This window comes from Triturus cristatus, chromosome 2_1 (assembly GCF_964204655.1).
Source record: "Triturus cristatus chromosome 2_1, aTriCri1.1, whole genome shotgun sequence".
NCBI lineage: Eukaryota > Metazoa > Chordata > Amphibia > Caudata > Salamandridae > Triturus > Triturus cristatus.
Genome location: NC_140581.1, coordinates 867,060,435 through 867,085,637, shown reverse-complemented (window position 1 = coordinate 867,085,637; position 25,203 = coordinate 867,060,435). Strand labels below are relative to the sequence as shown.

The window sequence follows — 25,203 nt, the reverse complement described above, 5'->3', positions numbered from 1 at the left end:
AGGGACTGTGGGTGAACCTTGGGTCCGAGGCTAATGAGCCTCGCTTGGCCCCCGCCAGCCTTTAAGATCTGGCGTTGTGCACTGGCCTGAACGTGCCTGGTACAGATGAAGAGGAACAGTGGGCCGGTTATTGCGGCTTACTAATGGTGGTGTAGACGGACAGCTCAGCTCAGTGATGCTAGGGGTGGTGATTTGGACCTGCCTGCCAGGCCTTACTAATCTGATAGTGATCCAAGCCCAGCAGCTGGTGCCGACTGTGACTTAAGACTGCATGTGTCAGCTGCACTCCACTCTGGCCTTCCCCTACTCTCTCCTAGGGTACGTCCTTTGTACTCCACACGTCTCTTTGAGCACATCTACTCCTGAACGTGCTTGCTATCACGGAGAAAGGGGATCCCAAGCAGTGGAAGCTCCCATTCGAATGTGCCAAGGTGATCAGAGGACCGGAATATCTGTCGGATGTGGAGGATGGAGCAGTGAACACTAATACTACTGTAAAACGTACCATGGCTGAGCTCCGTGCTGATTTCTGCTTAATTGATGCACGCTTTGATGCCCTGGCTGGAAAACTGAACCGTATGGGAGAATGGCTATACCACCAAAATGTCAGGCTAGACGGGGCAGAGGAACACGTATCTGGCCTGGAGTACGGTGCTGTGTCCATTACTAAAAGACTGGTAAGACGGAGGGGCTCCTGAAAGCAGTTGCTGTTAAAAATTAAGATCTGGAGGCAAGGTCGCGCCGAAATAATATAGGGTGCCCTGACCTCTTTGTGGAATACCTCCTTGCGGAACTTTTCGATCACCAAAGCTTCACAGCTACCTTTGTGGTAGAGCATGCCCAGAGAACACTGGGCCTTCGCCCGCCACCAGGTGCCCCCCTTGTCTGCTCATCACATGTCTGCTAAACTACAGAGCAGAGTCCTGGCCCTTTGATTCACCTTTAAGCAAGGCCCTATACAATATCAAGGTTCTACAGTCTCCCTCTTTCCTAACTTCACCATGGCTGTGCAGGAGGCACAGAGCTAATTTGCTGATGTCAAACCCCTACTCCCAAACAGGGACTGAAATATGGCATGCTGTACCCTGCTAGACTCCTATTAGAGATCAATGGAAAGGCTCGTTTTTTCAAAACCCTGGCCGAGGCAATGTGCCTCTGCAAGCAACACGGCAGTGGCAAATCCAACTCTCCACGTGGCACGTCAGAGCACACCCCTCAGGACCTGCATGCCTCCGCAAGCACAGACCTCTCCCCTCCTGACTGAGCTGCTCTTGCATTTTTCTGCACGTGTAATTATCACTTTTCCTGTCTATTGGCATTTTCCTCTGTTTCAGTTTCCCGATCTGATACTGTTGTGTTCTATTTCTGGAACCCATTTACTTGGTTTATTTATCAGGTATCACTCCCCTTATTGGCCTAGCTTGCTGTAGCGTTGCCTACCTCCCAAGGTGTACACCAAACTGACACTTGGTGAGGTTTTTGTATGTTTATTGGATTGTATTGGGATTCGCTGGGTAGTTCAATGCCTGGTGTGTCTATGGGGGGTTATGGGGTGTTTTGGAAGGGGACATCACAGGTTGTATGCACACAACCCCATACCTACAATTCCCTACATGACCTCGAGACTGACTGGCTGAGCTTATATTCATGATGTGGAACATTAGAGGCTTCCACAACCCTTGCAAGGGCAAGCAAGTGCTGTCGTATATGAGCAGGTATAATGTTAAAACAATTTATCAAGGGAAATCCGTCTACCACCTCAAGATGCACCTTCATTTAGAACCTATTGGAGCCTGCATAGCTATATCTCAAGTTACAGCACTTACTGACATGGAGTTTGCACACCCATTTTTACTGATAATGAAGGATGTTATGTTATCACTGCAGGCGCGCCTGCTGGGCAGCGAGTCCTCCTTGTTAAAGGTTATACCCCAAATGTGGATGCCCTTGCCTTCTTTCAGGAATACTTGTCCCTGATGAGTCGCCTTGACGCTGACGTTTTTATACTGGGGGTGGGGGGAGATCTCAACATGGTCCATAATCCGTTGTTGGACTCCAACAGTGTCCATGCTGGTGGTAAACCACACACCTTGCGAGTTCTCTGAGGTATCAGTGACAGACCTTGAAAGATGCGTGGTGTCTCAAACACACCAATACTCCTGGGTACACGTTCTATTCGGCACCTCATGCAGTTTGGACAAGCATAGAATACTGGTTCATATCAGCAAATGCTGCCATCTGATTGGATTAGGTACAGCATCTTCTGAGTACCTTGTCCGACCACTCCCCGGTACGGATTTTTTTGAAGATACTGTATGGGAGAGGTCTGGAGCATAGGTTGTGCTTTCCGAGCACTGCCATCTTGGAAGATGTGCTCCTTTATGAACTTCCGGACTCAATACTTGAATACTTTGCACACAACACTGGTCCCGTTATGCTCCAGGCTACTTTCTGGGATGCCTTTAAAGTGTATGTATGGGGGGGTGTATTTCCAAACACGCAGGGATCCTTTGAGATATTTGTAGTCTCCTCGCCCGTTTAGAGAACGAGTTGAGTTAAATTGAAATGGCTGACTCACAACAACACTGCAGACCTGTGCTGCACCTTCGCTTTGTGCTGATGAAGGAATTCCATTCCTTAGCTGATCGAAATACTGCATACCTGGGAAAATATGCCAAGGCCGGACAGAATGCTGATGGTCAACACTCGGGCTGGACTTATATATGTGAGCTGTGCATGGAGAATAGTGGCCAGGCCAACACTAATGCTGACATTATCTGCAAACTTCTGATATTATACGCATTTATATTCTTCCAGAATTGATGGGGACACTGACACTAGGATGGCATACTTAGCAGAAATCACCATGGTATGGATCACTAATGTGCAGAGACAATTCATTAGTGAACCTATCTCCAGTGAGGAGGTAGTCCAGGCAATTGACTCACTGAATGGGTCTAAGGTGTCTGGCTTGGATGGCCTCTTAGGTACTTTTTACAAGGCATACAAACATCAACTTGCTCCGCATCTCTTAGACATGCATGTTGAGCCCATGAAGCGGGATGAGAAGCAGTTATTACATTATTGCTGAAGTCTGGTAAAGACCCACATCTTTGTAACTCCTACCACCCTCTTTTGCTTGTTAACTTTGATAGCAAAATCTTGGGTTAGGGGATCGCCACTCAGCTGTCACTCCTGATGGACCAGATTATTTCACCCATATAAACCAGGTTCGTCCCTCATAGATCCACCTTCTTCAACCTCCGTACCATGTTTGCAGTGTTAAAAAGGATATCCTTGGATGTGCCAGTGGCCATAGCTGTCCTAGACACAGAGAAGACCTTTGATTACTCAGAGTAGCCCTTCCTACATGCGAATGTGCAAAACCTTCACTGCCCTCATTCTGCTTCTATACTCCAGTCCAATAGCCCTGCTATGGGTGAATGTCTCGCTTTCTGAGCCTTTTGCTTTAGCTCGGGGAACCAGGCAAGGCTGCCCCTTGTTTTTTTATAATTGCTATGGATTCTCTGGTTTGCCACCTCCAGGAAAACCACATGCAGCAGGGTCTCCGCTTTTGCCTGGATCACTTAGTCTTAACTATGTATGCGGATGACATTTTATTATTTATCCGCCATCCTTTGGACAATCTTGCTCTGTGAGATCATCCAGATTGGTGGCTTCTCTGGCCTTAATATAAATTAGGCAAAGTCTGAATTGTTCCCCCTCACATACATTACCACATCTGTTCCCACTGAGTACCAACTCACATGTTGGGCCAACTCCACTAAATACTTGGCCATTATATTTTGCATCGGGACAAAGAGCAGGTAATTTGCTTGAACTATGGTCCTACCATTGACAGGTCGGCCGTTCAGATTGAGAGGTGGTTGCGACTTCCTCACTCTATGGCTGGTCGTATTGCCATCATCAAAATGGTTGTCTTTCCCTGTTTTTGTATTTATTCCTCCATATACTGATCCCCCTGACCAATACTTACATCCTCACCCTCAGAAGCCTTCTATTATGGCTTGTCTGGGCTGGTCTTCGTTAAGTGGGCTACGTTAGTACTTCCTTATGAACGTGGCGGGTCCCAGACTTTCAGTTATATTTCCTGGCAGCCCAATGCCAATTTGCGCCGCTTTGGTGCCATGTAGATGCCCGTCTTCCCTATGCTAAACCTGAATGGGATCCGGCGGGGACAGTTCCTCTGGCATCCATACTATCGCAGGGTGTAAAACTGGACTCCGCTAACATTCAGACCTTCTCTTCTATGAGGTGGGTGTGGAGAAAGCTTTGTCGCACCCTGGATTGCTGCTCCTTGTACTCCCCTACTCTCCTGCTGGCGAACATCCTTGGCTGTCCTTGACCCTAGAGAAACTGGCCCAATGTACACTACTGCGCCATGATCTCCATGCATTCAGGGACCACTTCCCAGATGGCCACGTCCTCACACATGCAGACGACATTCGATTTGCAAACACCACGCACACGGATCATTTTGCTCTAATACGTATGCATGACATGCTGCCCGTATTAATGTTTCATTTTCCCACTGCGTGAGATTTGTTGTATGTATGTTTCTTTTATTTTTTTGGTCTTTTGTTTCTGTTTTGGAAAATGATAGATAGGTTAAAAAAAAAAAATCTTCCCTTCATCAAGTTGTCCTACATCTACTACTTTTACTCTCTCTGGAATTTGCTTGTGACAACCACTAGATCCTCCTAATCCCCTATTGATAGTGACCGTTTGTAAGCTTTATTGTGAGGTTTACCTGTGTGGTATAGCAAAGGGTGTTAATGGGATGCTTAATACCAACATTTTCATCATGTTGCTCACTGTTAGAGAGTGTGACATATGAAAATGCCATACGTGTTCCGGTAAAGCTAATACACCCTTTCATGCGGGAATTTCTTTCACTGTCGTGTTTATATCTGCTCTGCAGATCACTTGTGAAGGGTGTGAAGCTAATTTTTCCATGTTGACCATGCAACCCAATCTTAACAATGTTTCTATCGCCCGATTTATACTCTCCTGCCATTTTTTAAACAAGTTCCCTTACATCAACCCATCATCGGACTAGCAATATACATGGATGACCTGACACCTTGGCGTACTGGCACCACTGCCACACATTGTGTAAACACAGGTGGTGCAGACTTTTTTTTCTCCAAAAGATAAAACTTTTAATTGGTAGTGGGTAGCCTAACACAAACCTAAGTTATTTATTTGCATTGTTCATTGCAATATGGCAGGAGGCCTCTATTACTTTGCAATGCTTTCCTATAGTGCCATCTTTAACTTTTCAGTCTTCTCAAATCAGTGTAGAAACCTTCGGCTCTAAATGGGTCTCAATGTAAGCTCTTCTATTAGGAAGCATAATATATGAAATTGATACTTACTTTTAAGAATAGTTTTTCAGTTTGAAGCTTCTCCAAATTCACATGCTGTGCATCCCTTTGCCAGACAGAGGACTGGTCCTGAACTGTCCAACCACAAATTCTCCCTCCCCCAGACAACAACATCATGGGATGAGCCAGCATGGCCCACTGCAACGAAAATAGCAAGCCAACAATGCTCCCAAATGTGACCTCACACAAAAATAAGTACAATCTACACTTCAGAGGAAGTCAAAACAATAGTTTCTAAAATTAGAGTGCTTATGCAGTGGGTATGGCGTTATGAGGTATACATGTAGTCACATCATTATAATCTTTAAGACCAGAGCTATGAGAGAGAAATTTCAGTACCTAGGGGTGTACAACCAGTGTGGGAGGTGTAGGTGAGCATATTCCATCAGATACAAGGCTATTGAGCAGAGGTAAAGGTGGGTCCTTGAGGTTAACGAAAGCCATTTGAGATGTCATCAATGATGCCATGTAACATGTCATGAAAGTCATAGGAAAGGTCAGAAACAGTGCATGACAGGGCTGTGAGTTATTAGTGTACCTAACTATAACTTGCAAATTTCTGTTGTTTTTTAGATTTTGTTACATAACCATAAATGCATTTCAACTGTGGTTTGTTCAGCAAATTTCTCAGTTGTTTTAATGTATATTAAGGTATTATAACCAAAGATAACATAACTTCACTTTAGCTTTTGGTTTTTGCAGTACGTACACATACAGGTTAAAGTGACGTTCTAATAATAAGATCTTCGATTGTGTAGAAAAAACAACAACAAAAACCGAGAAATTCCCTGAAAAATTTGTTAAATGACATCATTGGCATCACTAATAAACTTTTTATTCAGAACGTTTTGTGAAGATTTGTCAGACTGTGCCAAATTTAATAGCATAACAAAAAAGGCTCTTCTTATAACTACACAGTGGCACCAGCTGCTCTGTAATATACATATATACATAGATGCATTCGCTAAAAAAAAGCAAAGGTTACAGAGACATTCTAGTTAAGTGTTGAAATATGGTAAGATCTTACATTAAAAAGCCTAAAAATCTCAGAAATGAGTTTATTGAGCTAAATATAATTTGCCCCCACCATGCACTGTTTATGACCTCACATATTACATCACTCAAGACATGTTAAATAACATCTTGATGACATCACTGATGATATCTCGAATATATGCATGCCCACACACATACACACATCAAAATGTTACTATTTTAAAGTTATGGAATGGGCATGCAGAGCAATGCAGTATTGCTTCAACTAGTTTTAACCCCTTCAAAAATTCATTATGCCACAATTTACTATAAAAGAACCACACCTCCGTTTTGTGCCTGCATTAACATCTCAATACACATTTACTCTGGGCTGCTCTTCTGGAAAGGCTTTAAATGGGGTTTATGAGTGCCTCACTTTTGTCTTAGATACAAAACTTTAGTACACTAGTTGTTTAGTGCAGCTCTGTGGTGATGTAGTTGCTTACTAGAAAGATAACTGATCGACTGGTGCTGGTGTTGGAAGTACATGGTCGACTCTGCATGTCAGACTGTTTTTTTTAAATAGATGTGGAAGATCTTTGAGAACTCAGAGAAAATGCGAACTCATTTTAGCTTTTTAGGGCACAAACCATAATTTCTGTGACAAAAAGAAGACACTAATTTCTTCATTTATTGCAGTATCCTCTGTAGGAAATTGTTTCATTTTTACAACTTTGATTCCATCAAGATGGAGTTTAGGGGTGCCACATGTTTGATACAAATACAGAATGTTAGCATTCTAGTTGCTCATTAGAACATTGTGGTAAAACTGCAGTTGATCTCTATAGAGTTAACTGACAGGCTGCTGTTGGCCTTGAAAAAACATGTTTTATTCGGCATGTTAGAACGTTTTACTGACTTGGATGAGAAAGATATTTGATAACTCATTGAAAATGTGTCTTCATTTTTTTGCCCTTGAGCACTAGCGATAATTTGTACAACAATACGAACCTCCCTCATTTAGCTAATTTCTGAAAGAAAGAATTTAAGTTTTACAGCTTTGGATCCATCAAGAGAGCTTCAGGTGTGGCACAGTTTTGTCATAAATACAGAATGTTAGGACTCTAGTTGTTCATTAAAATACTATGGAAAGCTACAGGAGAACACTAAATGGGTATCATGTCCTCGAGTCCTGTAATGGCTACCACAACATTTTACCCGGCCATTCAAGGAGATTCCCCTTGGGGTCAGGGTGTGTTCACTAATTCATTTTCAGGACGCAGTCCCTCAGTCCTGTCATGACTGCCAGACATATTATTCAGGTTGTGGCCACCCAATCTGGATTGATTTAGTCCCCTTTAAAGTAGGCAATCAGAGCCTTTCTAGACACCAACAGTGCAGATATACTTAACTTTTTAACCCAATCATGACCACCCAAGCACATCTTTAAACGTAGATTTTTCAAAAACAGCTGATTGGATTTACACCAAATAGCAAAGCATGCTTTCTGAGTAAGGTAACTTTGCCAAATTTGGTGTATGTCTAGTCAGTTGATTTTTTTCCGTTATCACTTACCAAAATTTCCTATGGGCATCAACATGCCAAATCAATGTTTTGGCACACCCTCTTTTTTCTTGGCCCCTGTTTGACGGACCCCGCAAAACTTTATACAGGAAAAATCTAAGGTGGCTGAACTTTTTTTTTTTTAAAGCTGCATTAGGATTCGCCATATGATGCCAAAGTTTTTAATAAAACAAAAACACCCTTCTTATGGAAATTCTGAATTAACTATAAGAAAACAGAGGGGTCTGCCATTATTTATATAAACAGTTTTTGATTTGTATATAATCCTTTGATCCCATAAAACAATTTTAACCAAATTTGCAATTGCTTGGCATAGTCCACTATGCTCTGGTATGCCAACTTGCAGATGGGTACAGGGGAAAAGAAGTAAAGGGAAGGGAGCTGAAAAAAGATGTGTTTTCCCATTTTAGCACCAAAGCTAATTTTGCTCGTACCTGTAACTCAAAACAATTTATTTACGCCAAACTTGACATGGAAGTAAAATTAACTCAGAAAGTGTGCTTTTGTAGGTATGATTTAAATATTGAAGGTAGTTTTTTTAAAATATCTGCATTTAAGAAAGTTGCTGAATAAGCTTAAAATATTGACACTATTGTATATCTGTGCCGTTTGAGATTAGCAAATTCTTCACAAAGCCAAAAAAATAAAAAAGGATCCTATTGGGTGATGGAAACTTTCCTCTCATTGTCCTTTTGGATCTCTGGTACCAGTGTTAGTACAGCAAATCTAGGCTCTCCAGACAACCTCCACTGTGCACTCCTGAAGGCTGTGGTGGGTTTGGTGCCACCAGCCCCTCTGACCAACCTCTGCTGCGCATGTTTGAAGGCCACACACAGCACAGATTGGCATCCTGCGTCAGGTTAAGTGCATGGCCTCATTGCAGCCCTGCAGCCATCCCCGTTTTACGGGGCTGAAGCTCATGTCAAGCCAGGTTTGGAAATTAAGGTGCAGCATAAAAAATACAAATTCATTGGGGAAACACCACTGTTAACAAGCATTTGCAATGCAATTGGTCTCACATTATTAAAGTTTGAGCTATTGGTGTTGTTCATCTTGGCGCTGAATCACAGATGTGTATTGTTACCCAGAAGTTATTCACCTTGGTGTTGAATAACAGATGTTTGTTGTTACCCAAATGTTATTCACCTTGATGCTGAATTACAGATGTGTATTATTATGCATATGTTACCTTGGTTCTGAATTACAGACGTTTATTGTTACGCTGACGTTGTTCACCTGGCGCTGAATTACAGATCTTTATTTTTGCCCAAATGTTTTATTTTATCAACCTCAGAATGATGAAAGGCTGAGAGGACCATTTGAGTTGAACCTTTTACTATGAAGTCATGTGCAGACACCTGGGATGGATAAATTAATAAACTTAGTCACCAGCTGCAGATCAGGGAGCAAGTCACTCACTGCTGAATATGTGGACATAATCTGCACACCTGAGGATTCGAATCGCTGCCAGGTCAACTCAGCCTTTCAACTTTCAGAGGTGGAGAAAAATCTAATTAAACAGAGTAAAATTCAGCACTGCTCGGTAGTGCCATGCTCTAGTGACCCTGTTTCACTTTCTGTGTCATATGTATGAGCTGATAAGTCCTGGCACGTAAAGAGTTTGTCATAACCATCTCATGGCTTGACACAATAGGCAGTCACTCAGCAGAGAGAGAGTTAGAGAGAATGAAAACATGCAAGAGAGAAAGAAACGGACAGGAAATGCTAGGTGGTCTAAGAAAGAGGTTCCAATTGGTATCAAGAGTTAGTGCTACAGTCCAGGGCCTTAATTTTGATTCGACAGCCCATTGCATGCCAGGAAGTAGAAGTCCCAGGCCAGAATGGGCTAGTGAAAACTGCATGTCTCAGAATGCCAAGGTCTGAAGCTTAAAAGGAAGGTTGAACTGACAGCATTACAAAGAATCAACCAGCAGTGATAGGAACACAACAGAAAACATGGCATAGTCCACACACGAACCGGAAGTCACACTTACCATGTCATACACGTTTAAGATCATGGGTTCATTGGCCATGGTGAGTCTCGGCTGCACCTAAATTGCACGTCAGCTGGGTAGGGGGCCCCTGGGAGTAGCTGCACCCCTAGCTGCATAGAAGAAATGTTTCTGTTTGGTCTCAGGAGGCGATGAGGACATGTACGTCCGCACGCCCCTCCCTTCTAGATTAGAAGCAGGGTTCAAGGCAGCAGCTCCCGCGCTTGAGTGTTTGGCTCCAGAGCAGGCATCACCGCCAACCCTGAGTCCAGCCTTGAGGCAATGAGGAAGGCACGGAGGGCCACCTGCCTAGAGACGAGATCGCGCGGGAAGGACGCCCGCGAAACTGGGGAATGGAAGAGAGACAGGTCATGTGTGAGTGGGCACAGGCTTCGACGCTGCGTCTCCTCTGCGGCGCGAGGTTTACCTCCGGACACCGCTTCAATCAACAGCTTCTATTAACCAGCATCAACCACTTCCGGCATGGACAGGTGTTTGCACTTTTGAAAAAACCGCCGCTAAAGTTCGTCCGGGCATGCCAGGTCCCAGCTGTTCTTCCAGAGGTGAATGTTGGCATCAAAGGTCACCCGTGCAGTCGACTGTCCGTGGCTGCCCTGGTGAGCGCGGGTTGTTGATGGCAGGAGCGGGTTGGTGTCTACTGGAAGTCCCTCCCCATCCAGAAAATCATTGGGTAAAAGGGTGTCAGTGATGACGGGGTTTGCTGAGGTCACTCGTATTGTTGAATGGGGTCTTTGCGGTCGGGGTGCGGGGGTAGATGTGCACCAGAGATCAGGCCAGGACAAGCAGATGTGTTTGGCGCCTAGAGGCCTGTTTTAGTGCAACGGAGGTCATTCTTGGCAGAATGTGTGTGGTGGAGAGCTGTTGGTCGGACTTTGGTGCAGGTGACTGTGATGTCTGTGCACCTAAGGCGCTGAGGTGTCTTTGGTGGCTGGTGCTTCCCCCGAGGGTCTATGGGTTGTAATTCAATTTATGGTACCAGGTAAAGTTCAGCATCAATGTGGCTGCTTGTATACAGTACAACAAGCGGCAGCGAAAGCGATCGCAAAAGTGATCGCTATTGTAAACAAACACGCCTGCGAGTGGTGCGCGTGCGCCACAGCGAGCCATGTGGTTTCAATTATCGCGCCCGTGTCTGGACACGATAATTGAATCCACATGGCCGGCGGTGCGCGTAATAGACACCAATAGGCCATGGGCGTAGCAATGCGCCCGCCTTTGGCCAATTGCGTGCTGTCTTTAATAAAAAGACGCACGCAAAGGCCAATAGCATGGCCCAAAAGGAAAAGCACACGCACGAGCGTGTGCGATTCCTAGGGCGATTTTGAAACCCCGTACAAGAGGTCTCTAGCTGCGCGAGCAGTGCTGCGCACTGCAACACTAGGCGCGAGACCTAAAAACTGAGTTATGGGCCTGTCTCAAACCCACAAAACCACTGAAATTTGCCAGTTGTGGTTAGCTATTCACACAACAATGTCATATCTTCCACCCCTCCATTCTCAAGACACTAATTTGCCAATGGTAGTGAAACATAGAAAAAAGCTGCCAAGAGAACAACATGGCTGAAGTTGTGCATGTTAGTTAGAATAGCATATTTCCATATTCGTTTCAGTTGTTTTGCATGTTAGAGCCAGCCATATATTAGTTTTTTAACTTGGATTTTTAATGCTATTGCAGTGAAAAATGATGTGGCCCAATATATTATTATTAAAAGTACTGTACTAGGAAATTCACATTCACACATTTATCGCTACAGTGCAGAAGTCAGATTCGAATTTATTAACACAGTATAGCAGTGCTTCCCAAACTTTTTAGAACCACGGCCCAATTTTTAGAACGACAAACGTTTGATACCCACCCTGCTTTAATAGGCACGAGGATGGCGATTATATATTTGTTTTAAATGCAACTAATGCACTATGTGGTAGCGTACTGTCCATTACACAGAGCACGTTTTACATTGAAATGGCCACTTTATTTGCATACAGATTCAGATTAACTGATTAAACTATATTGCACACAATAAATCGAGTTTCAGTGAACATTCATTATTTGTGCATCACCATGTAAAGAGTCTTGATTTGTTTTGATCCTTTAAAAATATTTGTTTCCATCACACTTCATAAATACAAAATAAATGTGCTTAATATTTGCTTTTCTAACTGCTGAACATGAACAGTTCATTTACAGGCATTTACATTTTATTGGGTGTTACACAAAATGACATCCTGCACACATTCCTTTCACACTCCCTGTACCCCAGGAAGATTGTCACATAATTGACTTTACTTTTCATTCTCTGACTGCAAAGTAAGAGTAGTTTTTAAACACCAATCCCCATTAAAAAAAGCAGCAATTTGTGAAATGACATACACTGGCATTTTACTGCTGTCTTTGAAGCGCAGCAAATGTGACAAGATGAATACAGAATTTAAAAGCATCTTTATTTTTGTGCCTGCTTTCATGACCCACCAACAATTGGCTCCCAACCCTCAGTTTGGGAAACGCTGCTATACAGAATAATTGACATGAGAACAATATTTGTACTGCCTCACAGATTGCTTGTAGCAATTACTTTAAACAGTAAAACAACTCTCCCGATAGTCACAAGGTTTATTCTGAGTAATTTTACCTTGATGCACAAATTCAGCCCCTTGCATCCTGGTTTTGGTTAAATATCTTTTGTTAAAACAAATACACAAGAATAAGTGGAATGGCATTTCCAATGTATGCTGATGAGGAGAATATAATATGCCATTTATTACTCTTTTGGAAGGGGGGTGGAGGAACACCATGACCCATTTAATGTTTTGCCTCGTGGGTATCATGCCCCCCCACCTACAATGGTAATAAACAGCATATTACACTCCGTGCAGCTGCATCTCATATGTGCTGTATATATACATTATACATATATGCATTATACGGGGATTGTAAATGATGGGTTGACTGGCTGACTCATAGAAGAGATGATCTCTTTCAAATTTATATTTCTTTGAATAATTGTCCTAGGTTTATTTTAGGTTCATGATATAAGCAAGATTCAGCCTTGTTGGCCCAATCAAGCTGAGAGACTTGAGTAGGGTTTTCAAAGGTAGGGTTGAGGATTGCTTCAGATGGGATGAGTTAAATGTAAATTTATGGGGGGAATTAACAGCAGTTAAATGTTTATTCTGGCTTGGGTATTATATGTTTTGCAGAATGTATCACTATAGCTATGAAGGCAGTACAGGAAGAAAATTAACAAAGTTATCGTTAATTGAATATGGTGAGAAAAGAAGAGAGGTAGAATCTCATGGCTTGTGCACAAAAAGGATGTACGCTTGGGCGGGTATGGGTTTGTGTCTTATTGTCATAAACATTTGATTTGAGTAATTTATCTTATTGGTTTTAAGGTAGAAGGTATACTTTGCTGGAGTAGTGTCCTTTTGAAAGCTAAATATTATTGTAATTAAAAGATACCTCATGCAGTAACGAACATAACTTTGGCTTGGAAACAGCCTTTGAAAAGTAGAAGGGAATTCTTATACGTTTTTGAGAATGCCTGTTTTTGTTCTCAATCTGACAATAGTCTCTTTTTGGAAATTATGGATAGCTGCAGGAACTGAGAATAATAAACACAAGTTTTGTTAATGTCCTTGCAATTTTTAAAGTTCAAATATAGAGAATAGCAAAGGCCCATTGTGTTATGAGAAGCTAAAATCCGAGATGGAAATGGTGTGAGGTATGATTTAATTGGCTATGAGAGGGGCCAAGGAGATAATTGAAATACAATTTAACTAGTTGCTGACAGCCCAAAGTTAGAATTTGTATGTCATACAAAAACTGTATTGGCTGTGCGTATATGTCGTTCGTAAATTAATAAATCTTGGGTCACTGAACTAGGAGCTAAGATAGTCTACTCTTTGTAGATATCTATTTGTACTGTGCCTTCTGAAATAGTTCTGAATCTACACCACATTTTTTAATAACCTATTTTCAGATCTATTGGATTATGGCTAAAATGACTTTCTTATTCAGTTGACTTGCAGTAGGACTCTCTTAACTAATGTTTCACTTGTTTCCATCTTCTACTTTACCGGAATGTAAAAAAGACTGCTGCTCCATTTTACATTTCTTGTGGCTGAAAACTTAATTTGAGAAACTTTGGAAATCCGTCATTTCTCTTACTGTAGAGCATTGAATTATATACCTTATCTTCTTGTTCTCAAAATATTAGGCAATGATGTACAAACTAAACAACTGAATATATATTAAGGAGACAATATTGGAAGCCTTTAATGATTGATAAGCTTAGCAGTGTTTTCTTTACCTTGTCATACTCCTGCTCTTGGTGTTCCTTAGTTGATATTTCAAACACTATTAAGTAACTATTGTAAAGCTAATAAGTTTTATACAATCACCAACCTATTGGGTTTGCCATTATTTCTCTCTCTCTGATGGCTGCCCAGAATGTGCGCATGCACATCAGCCATCTTGTAATGATGTTTGTTATGCTTTGTGAAAAATCATCACAGGATGGTTGTCAGCCATGCATGTATATAGTGGGAAAGATAGGACAAAAAGGGGAATTGGTTGCCTCGGGCTACTTAATGTCCTTGGAAGAGCATGTAATCTATCACGAAATGCCTTACTTTTCTGGACAGTTCACCCAACTAGTGGCTGATCCTAAAACAACTCCACACCCAATGGCTGAAGGGGGCTGACCAAAAGCCCACTCAGTCTGTACTGGTTGTCTTTCTACAGTCTTCTGGTCACCATTCATTATATCAAGATTCTGCTTGTCATTGGCGTATTCAAATTGTTAAGAGGCAAAAGATGTAGTGAAAGAAACCAGAGGATGGAAACAGAAGATAAATAGTTTATTGGGGATGTAGAGGCAAATTATGTGATCAAATGAAGTTGACTGAGGAATTAAAGGGGAAAGACAATTGCAGACATCTGATTTTTCTTTTTTTTCTGGTAAACTGAGCATCTCTGAAGTGAACTCAGGGAAGTAGTTTTGAATTACTTAAGGTGCCTAAGTAATGCTGTATGATCAATGACGTTAGACACTTCCTGAAGGCTGAGGAGAATCGTATATCTGACACTCCAACAATGCACAAGGACCAATTCTTGTTACTGGTATACACAAGCTTTCATGAAATGATCCAATAGCCAGTAGCCTTTAACAAATTACTTGATTCCTGTTCCATCCTTTTGAAGTTTCATGCTTCAAGAGTTCTCTTGAGTAGTGTGGGATTGAGATCAGCCAAAAAAAAAAATGCACAACCAGTGCAGTCTAAATAGAGGTTTTTGAGGAGGGACAACTGGGTAGAGGAATCTGCGATTAATTAATGTGGAAACCCAGAATACTATTAAGGCAACGTTAATAATGTTGTCAAGTACAGTCCCAGTAGTGGTGGCTAACACTTCATTAGTCTAGGACAGCTTTTGTAAGACTTCGCAATTAGTTGCATTTTTTCAGCTCCAGAATTACAAAACATTGATAATACAAAGTGGTATGACTATAACATGGCTTATTTCTGAGTAGATGTCTTGTTGAACCTGTATTCTATGAAACTAGAATCCAGGAAGGAGGGGTGAGAGAACTAACACTAATATTTTTGTAGGGAGCAGGAAACGATTCTCCCTCTCAAGCGGAATGTCACACACTAAATTATCCTGTGCCCAATTGTGGCCCAGTTACTTATTCAAGAACAAGTTCATTCTAGTTTCAGGAACAATTGCTCAGTTGTTTGTTAGACCCTCACACACACTATTAGTATCATGCTTCATCATCAGGTCTCATCCTGGTCCCTAAAAACCTGGATAGGTCAGCCATATTCCAGAGATCACTTTTAGAAAATTATGGAACTGTGAATGAGAAGGATAGAAATGCCTTGAAATACTTCTGTATCCCCTTATTATTGGGTATCTCAGTCAAGGTTAAAATTATGAATTATAGGTGTATGTAGGGGGATTAGGATCCTTACACTTATGTTGTTGACATGTTTCAGCCTCTCCTAATGGCCTCTTAGGATCGTAAGCTTTCATCAGAATATTTGAAAAATACCCTGTTTGCATTTTTTGTATTGTGGCTGTGTGCTTACAGAGATAAACAACCCATATAATCTTAGCGACTCATATAATCTTAGTGACTTCCCTTGCTTCATGGGTCGAACACCTATTAGTTCCTAGAAAGAATAAAATATACAGCAATTAATGATTCCTCGTAATGTTAAAACAAATATGTTGTCGCACCATATCTTCACAAATCTGTATGGTTTTGTAAACCTGCAATTAAAACCATAACAGACAAAGATACATATGAGTGATATTGTAACCCTGAAATAAAACATAACAAACTAGCAAATTAAATGCATACTGGATGGCCCATTGAGGAAGGGGGACGCAGATAAAACAACATGTAAAAGGCATGCAGTAGTCAGACGTGATTTATTGCACTGCAAACTTGTGAAGGTGAGCACACTGGCATCACAAGTGAAAGTAAGGTCCCACCCTAAGTGTTACTGGCTATTTGCCTCTCTGTTAGGAAGGTGGGGCCGACATGCCCTTGTAGTCACACCCTCTATTTGTAAATTTAATTTTTTGCGGATTTTGGGATTGTTTGGGAAGTACGATTCAGATCACTCATTGATTGCAGAAATCTCTGTGTTTTCTTTAAAGAAGGTAGGGGGGTTTTAACCCCTTCCCTGCTCATGACGGAACCGTTCCGTCATGAGCCACGGTTGCCGTGTGCTCATGACGGAACGGTTCCGTCATGACAATCCTGTCGGCGGCCGCTCCGCCTGCGCGGCGCTGTTTCCCCGCCTGTGCGGGGCGACAACGCAAATGGGCGGAGTCATGACGGAACCGTTCCGTCATGAGCACAGCTCAACTGTGGCTCATGACGGAGCGGCTCCGTCATGAGCACAGGCCCACCGCGCTGCCCCCCTGCCCCCCCCAGCGCTGCAGCGGAATGTCCGCAGCAGCGAAGGGGTTAATGTACACATGTGCAATTCTAGGAGATTCAAATCCGTCACTGAAACGGTTCCTTTTAGTTTCTTTATTATCTTTGATAGAAAAAACATGATAATTCTTTAACAGGGGTGGTTCTTTGTGAATCAACTTTGCCAGCATTTACAACTACCGAGATAAGGCCTTTCTTTTTGTGTTAAGGTTTATTGATGAAGAACAGTCTGAAAGAGAACCACTGTGCCACCGGGAATACAAATTTGCATTCCTACTCTTCACACCTGAGAAGCTTTTTTTATTTTAAAAGCATACCCAACGGGCAGTTTATGTAAATCTACAAACACTGCTTGAAAAGGCTCATTAGAAGACGAGCGGCATCGTGATGAAAAAAATGAAAAAGACGCGCAACATCTTAAGGACAAACATGAAAAGAGGTTATGCTTCAAATTGATGAGTCAAAGACAAACTAGAACGGACCTTGTCAGTCATGACAAAAAATACTAGATCAGATGCAAGTATGGAGATGTTGCAGGACTTGATCTTGTGGATTGTTTGAACAAAGACATCCGTGTTGAGTCTAAAGTGTGTTTTTTTATCGTTTTTCAATTCAAGGTGATGTGAAGTTCACTCAAAAAATGAACAGAAGAATTCTCAAGAGCCCTTACTGTACGTAGAAGCCGTGTCAGGTAAGGTGATATGTTCCATAGGATTTTCAAATAATACATCAGTGGAAATCTGTTTTTAAATGTCTAAGAATGATTTAGCGTTAATTGAGTTTTCCTGAAAAACTTCTCTCATCTTGACCCTCAGAGACCAGATTTGAGAGCCGGCAACTTCTAATAATTTGGACTAATGTCAGCATTGTTCTTGGGTTAGGCAGTACAGCCACTATATTGCCAGAAGCAGTACAATCCTTGTATATTTCAATGTGTAACCTTCATTATATTAATTATTATTACTAGTTTTAATAATTAATTATATATTTTCATTGATATTCCTTAATAAATATCCCTGTGCCTCCATTTCCACATTTTCCCTCATTCGACTTTTGACATTCAAATTGAAGTCCCTTGGTTACATTGATAATGCTTTGAAAAGTCAAGCCCTTGACTACTTAGCAAATCTGCAGCACTAGTTGTGGTAGACCCCCTTCATCCGTAGGAATCCTTCCTTTGGAACTCATTATCACGGCTCTTCCCCCCGATACAGACTGCAGAAAGTACCACTAAGTCTGAATATCCATCTTTTCTATTGTGCTTAATGATTATAACTTGCGTAACAGTCTAGTCAGGGGTACTTTTTTCTCTCCTACTGCCACTCGTTTGGCAGTCCTATAGTGTTAGACCTGCCAGTCCTCTGGCTGTCCCCTCCTCATTTTTTTTTCTTCCTTTACCCTCTAATTTTTCTGTCCACTAGTTTTTTTGGTGTTGACTTAGAGGCTCTGGGCGCCCCATTATCACTAATTGATGGTGTGGTGCAAGGTGCTTCCCTAAAATGGAGGAGGGAGAGAGCTCTTCCACAAAATGGTGGCCTAAAATTGTCACCTCAGGACCTGGGCCATAGGCTGGCATGAGGAGTTCCAGAACCTTCTGGACCACTCTGGAAAGTCAGGGCCCAGGCTATATATAGAGGTGAGTTGCGGCGGCCATCTATAGGTACTCCAAAACTTCTAAAATAAGCAGGACACAACAAAGTCTATACGTCAATATAGACAAGCCCGCCTGACATTTTTGATAAGTAGACGTCCTAGGAAATTCAGGAACAGACCATTTTTGTTGATTGCACATCTCGCTTGTATTTGTATTTTTCTTGAAGCTGCAGTGAAACCTGTAAAAATATTTCTCTGAAAGCGAGTAGGAAACTTAACAAGACTCTACCATAGCTGCATGCAAAGTCTCTTTATTTTTATCACCGGTCACCAGAGCTGCTGCCATCCCCCAACAAGATCACTAATTGTGTGTAAGCTCCAGATAGATTTGATGTGTAAAATGGCTGTACAGTGTGAGACTTCCTTACCTAAACTGCCAATGAGTTAGCATTGTGTCTTAATGATGGTCATTAAGTCCACCTCAGTCAGTGTCAAGTCACTGTTTTGTATCTCTTGCATTCTGTGAGATAATGGGGCGTTCCAGGGTTTCCTTCTCGAATACTGGCACTATTACACAACTTTTCTCTGTAGTCAAAGTTCTTTGAATGTGTGGCATTGAGAGTACTCGAACATGTGACCAATCAGCCTATACCATTTGAAGACAGTTTTTTATTTTAGTTTCTGGCATTATCATCTGCAAGCACCACCTCAAGTCCTTTGTGACGTCTGTCCTCACCATCTGTCAGTTTAAAAGAAGACACTGTAAAGACACATCAGTGCCCGGTCAGTTTGAAATGTGTGCAGTTACAAAGTATTTGGATTCAAACCTCCATGCTTCTTCATGCTGCCCATGCTGCCTCCATGTTTATCCATGGATCACTGCCTACTCTTAAAAATGAAACTGCAAAGTTTCATTTGGGATGCATTTAAAAAAAGAAAGATTGCTATATTAAAAAGCAATTACAGACATGTTGGTCTGCTGACCTCAGCAGGCCAACATCCCTGTGATGGCGGCTGCAAATCCTTATGGGTTGCAAATTGTGCCTTACCTCATTAGTATGCATGAGGTAGACCTATATGCGACCCACTAGGAATCGCTAATGGAACTCAAAAGAGTTTCATACATTAGCAATACTGATTTCCTAATTGCGATTGAGAGAGAATCACAATTAGGAAATCGGTATTAGTAATGCTTATACATCTGGCTCAAAGTCTTTCCTTCATTCTCCTGTTGAAGTTGTACGATTTTGTACACTCCTTGTTTCTTTTCAGAAAAGCTACAACATTGATTTTCCACAATTATCTTTCTCCAAATTTCATGCTTCAGAGCAAGAGGCGTACAAGGCCCTTGTGACACAAACAGATGTGGCTCATTAGCAACAAACCTATCTACCAAGAGTTGGAGCTCACAGCCTTGGCTTGTAATATGCCCTTATGTGCTCTGCTCATAGGAATGAAACCTTAAAGTTGCAGTACAGATCCAGGTTACAAATTATATTTCTGCTCTGCAGTAACCCATTTACTTATGCCACAGTCAAAATACATACAGGCTTTATTGGATTTTAGGGCTTCATGTACTGCCTGTCTTGGGATTCTGTGTACTGCCTTATCTTGCATGCCGTAGCGTTTCATGTTTTCCCTATTTCCGTGTCATGATGCAGCCCATATTCTCATCACACTACTGCCACTAAGTTTGCATTGTGCATGTGTGACTTCAGCATCCAAACACTGAATTGCAAGATTATTCACTACACCATTATTGATAAAATACATACATTTCCTTAAAAAGATGGATATATTTGTTACATTTCAGTCCTAATAAGATTGGTCAACAATTATAACCAAACAAAAAATATCTTATTCCCCACATCTCTTCGATAACACCTTGATTACTCTTAGACACTGGTTGAGGCTGGAAATATCAAATCATAAATATCGCGGGACAAAACATCGAAAGATGACTGTCTATACATTTTCTGTACCTAACTTGCATATACATACCTTTTGCGATATATGTATATCACCAAGGTACGTAATCCCGTTTTGTCAGAGCGCCTGGATACCCGTAGGGTCGCAGTATTTGCGCTTTATAAATGCTAATACAATACAATACAATACGTAGATGTGGAGTTAAGAATTGTAAATCCTTATCTCCCTCTGTACATTTACCTTTCGATATTTTGTCCCTCGATATTGTAGTTACAATATTCTGTCCTGTCAATATTTCGGGATTGAATATTCCCAGTCACAATCTTTGACACCACATTGACTCAAAACCTAATTACATCTTATTAATGGGTCACCAAACCCAAGCTTTCAGTTAAGTCTGGTTCCCCGATGACCCCTGCCCTCACTTCATCTCCCTTCGACATGAATCTATTGCTGCAGCAAAAGCTCTTTAACCTTTTGCTGTCGGCTGCCTCCTATCCCACTGACTGGAAACACGCAGTCTTCCTGCCCTTACTCAAGAAGCCATTGGTTGTTCCCAAGACCGTGGCCAATTAGAGACCAATCTCTGTCTTCCCATATCCAGCCAAAGTACTGGAAAATCTGGTCAACCATCAACTCATTTGCTACCTCAAGTATCACCATTTACTCAGTCCCTCATAATCGGGCTTCAGAGTCAACCATAGTACTGAAACAACCCTTATCACTGCCACTGGCAACCTACCGTTCATCACCAACAAGGAAGCTACTGCTGCGCTGTCATAGGTCCTTTATATTTGGTTAAAGTCGAACTGAGGAGGTTTGTTTTCAGTTAAGACCACAATAAGGAGCTAAAGGGGCAGAGAACAGGTCGTCCCCCACTCAGAAATCTGTATGCAATAAAGGACCTGTTCACACGGTGAGCACACAGTTCATATATCTATTAAAGTTGTCATGTATTTTAGACAGTTTGTGGAGCAAGTGGTTACACCATCTATGCTACTTATAGGTATGACTCACCAATGAAAGAAAAGAAAAGGATTTCATACGAGGTAAGACAAAAAAGGCTATCTCTGTAGCTAAAAACTTGTGTCTCTAACACCCAGATATAATGGAAAAATGTGTAGGAAAGGAGTGATGGTGCCTCACGGTAGCAACACCAGGGAGGATAAAGCAGGAAGGTACTCGCCTGCTACCTCAAGATCTCATCATCAGCTACCACCACTCCAAGAAAAGAAATGTGCAAAAGAAAATGAATGGGTTGCGACCCAAAAGGCAAAGTGCTAGGGTGTGTAAAGGAAAAGGTTGTGCAGTGATCCATGCACCACGTTCAACCCCACAACTATATACAAATTTGAGCTAGATCACACTGGCTTACGATTTTTATTCTATGCTGTGTGTCTGCTCGTATTTAAAATGCCGACATGTTTCATTGCCTTAGGATAAACTCACGGCAACTTCCTCAGGGCGTGGGGTATTATCACTCCACCCTGCACCACCGCTTATCTATTAAAAACAATTCTGTCAGAGACAAGAGATAGACAAACAACACATAGCAGAGTTAGTTGGCATCTGATTAAAAAAGAACATTATGCAGTATGTACTGAATCCCTAACTGCATATCCTCCAAACCATTTACCAGTCAACTCTGGACTGGAAGAGCTTGAAGGAGTGATCGCAGTAATACACACAAGTGCTCGAGGGTAAAGGTATGCCCATGTTGGGCAATATCCCGGTAAATGGTTTGGAGGATATGCAGTTAGGGATTCAGTACAGGTCCTTTATTGTATACAGATTGTTTTCAGTTAAGCCTATTGGTCTGTTTGCGGTGATCATTCCACAGCAGGCCTATGTCTATCATGGTAGTATCAATATTAGTTTCCAGCGCCTCCCTTGTGGCAGTTATGACATCAAGAATGTGATCTAGCTTGTCTTTCTGGCAGGGTTCGTTGCTTACAATTTCTATTTCACGGAGAAACTTCTGGGGTTTGCTTTCATGTTTAGTTGTCTCTTTATTAGACCCAGTTGTTCCAGTTTTTTTTCTGTGCCTTTATTCTCCTCATGCCTAAAGCCTCTTGTATGTTTTCACGAAGGTAAAGCTTAGTCAGTGATTGTTGTCAAGTGGGTGGGTCTTTGGGTCAAAGGAGACTCTTTTCTTATTGGCCATTTTCATGCTATGGGTGAAATTGCGTGCCTCAAGACTTGCCCATTAGTTATTACCAAAGTTATTACCAAAGTACACAGCGACTCCATTCTCTAAGGGTGCAGGAGAGTTTACATTTGCCGCCATGGGCATATGTTGGCTGTAGAAAGCCATGCCTTCTGTGTCTGGTGTCCTAAGCTACTCTGTAGATCATACTGGGCATGTGGAACAAAGGGTATTGTACAACAGTTTACAATCTGTGGCAGTTCCATTTTTGACTTTTTCTCTCTCATGTTGAGGTGATTTGCTAGGGGGTCGGGAGATCAGCCCTGTTTCCAATTTGCACACAATGCTGGAATAGGAGGAATACCTGTGTTCTCTCTCTTCTTCCATGATGTGCGCCTCTATGTAGACTCACAATAAGACCAACATACCATGCAGAGTGTGGGTAGGCAAAGTGGTCCACCAGTGACAGTTTCTGGGCCCTTAGTTACTGCTGTGCTCCTGCACACCCCTACCTCGTGTGGGGTCTGCTCTTTTCAACACTCTCCCTGGGACCCAGACTCACCCTGTGTCTCTGGATTGAGGGAGACAGGGGCATCTGGGATGCTTTCCCTAGCCTCTGTCCCATCAATCCTTAGAGGACATCATGGAACCCCATGTCAGTGTTGCAGAGGCCAATCTCTCTCCTACGTTGGCGGTGTGCTTCGTCCCTAGCACCATGGGCCCATCCGGGATCTCCAGCGCCTCTCTGCAGCTCCATCCTCCTCTCCGGCCTCACCCATTTCTGGGTGGTAGGGTCATTACTTCTTTGCTGGAGCGCTGGCCCAGTCCAACCACCAGTGCTTGATTTGTGAAATAATGAGTGCCCAGAGTGCTGCTCAGAAGCCAGCAGCTGGTGCTTGAAAATGTCAGCGCCCGAAAACCAAGGCTGCATAGTCCTAAATACACCTCTTTCCTCCACTGCGAGACACTGAGGGGCCCTTTATCTACCCGCTCTCATTCTTTTTTCCGTTGGTAACGTTAATTCCATCTTTCTTTTCCTCCTTTTTTCTTTCCTGTGTGTTTTTCCCTTCTCTTGGGTAATATCCGATGACAAAAAATAATTGTCAGTCTCCTAAAATGAGTGCCTGTGACCCCCACTGGCAACCACCGGCTCAAGTTAAGCACTGCGGACCACATAGCACTGGTGCTCTGTAGCCCTCGAGGCTGGGACTCAGGGATGGGCAGCAGGGTTGCCTCCCGTCGTTGGTCCCATCTCACCAGCTTTCAGGCAGCGGGCCCGCTTCACCTAAATCTCAGTGCACACCAACACCACTCCTCCAGGGCAGGCTTGTGTTGCTGTGGATGTGAACTCAGGCCCGGTAGGCCCCGATCAGCGGGCCTTTGGGTTATTCTCTATGCCACAATTTAAAATCATTCATGAGTGGGACTAATTCACTTAATTAATCACTTTATGCTGATGCTGCCAAGTTCACTTATTTTCACTTTTAGGAAGGACCAACTTCTGTCTTTTTAATGCACATTGATTGCTCGATATACAACTGTAGACACCACCACCGCCGCCAGCCTCAATACTTTGAGCCTATTGCAACTTGGATCCCAGAATGAACAGCCACATCCCTGGTTTGAACTTTGCTCGATATTGTCTCACCAGAGCTCCAATGCACTTGATGTGTGGAGCTCGACATCAGCATATTGCTTTTGTCTTCATGTTTCTGTCAAGCAGCTCGTCACAATCAAACTGAGCTTTCTGATTCTTCGATCCAGCGTTTTAGCACTTTAACCTGCAACTTCCATTCTTCATAGGGCTCACCATGAAACTAACACTGTTTCGACTCTAGATTAACTTGGTTAGTTTCTGGTCCATTTTGATACTTGATTTAGTTTGATACTTTTAAAGCATTCCTGGGGTAACATTTTATAATTTTTTCTAATTGTGATATTTGACTTGTTTTATTTACAGTGATGGATGGAAATTTTACCCTCTACATTTGTGTTGTTTTCATTGCTGATATATATCTGTCCTTCACCACATCCTAACGGCCGATCAATCTAACCTCATGCAAAAACCACATCCACAGATTTACAGATTTCATTTTTTCATAATTATTGAACAAATAATAATCAGCCAATATTCAGAAGATTTGTGCTGGGAAGAAGTGCTCCCTTCCTGCTTCCTTATGTGTGAAGATGGTAACTAGAATGAGGTGCTCCTAAACCAGTGCATGTGCTTACTTGATCTTCAAGTGCTGCCCTCTATCTATAAAATCAAAAACGTAGTCAATACAATCTGAAGCATTCAGGCATATAGTAACACTGAATGTCTTTGCCAAAAGATATCTGTGATGGTCTCCGAGAAAGAAGAGTGGGCGCCCCAGCAAAGTAGTCAAAGATCAGACTGTGCATGCTCAGAAAGATCACATATAATCACAAAGCTGTATCCAGAGATGTACAATCCTCTGGTAATACAATAAATGCTAGAGTTCATGATCCTATAATTAGAAAAAGACTGAGCAAGTACAGTCTCCAAACATAACATTGCTGCAAGGCTTCAATTTGTAAAGCAGCATTTGAATGACACACAGGGCTCCTGAAACAATATTGTATGAA

At 42.2% G+C, this 25,203-nt stretch overlaps 1 protein-coding gene across 3 annotated transcripts in view; it reads left to right on the top strand.

Annotated features, from left to right (window-relative positions):
- Window positions 1-25,203, top strand: part of APBA1 (amyloid beta precursor protein binding family A member 1) — a 413,377-nt gene that overhangs the window by 76,960 nt on the left and 311,214 nt on the right. For all 3 annotated transcript variants that reach the window (XM_085633001.1, XM_085633007.1, XM_085633010.1), the window contains exon 2: window positions 17,546-17,619. The gene's annotated coding sequence lies outside the window, so the exon portion shown is untranslated. The remainder of the gene's footprint in view (window positions 1-17,545; window positions 17,620-25,203) is intronic.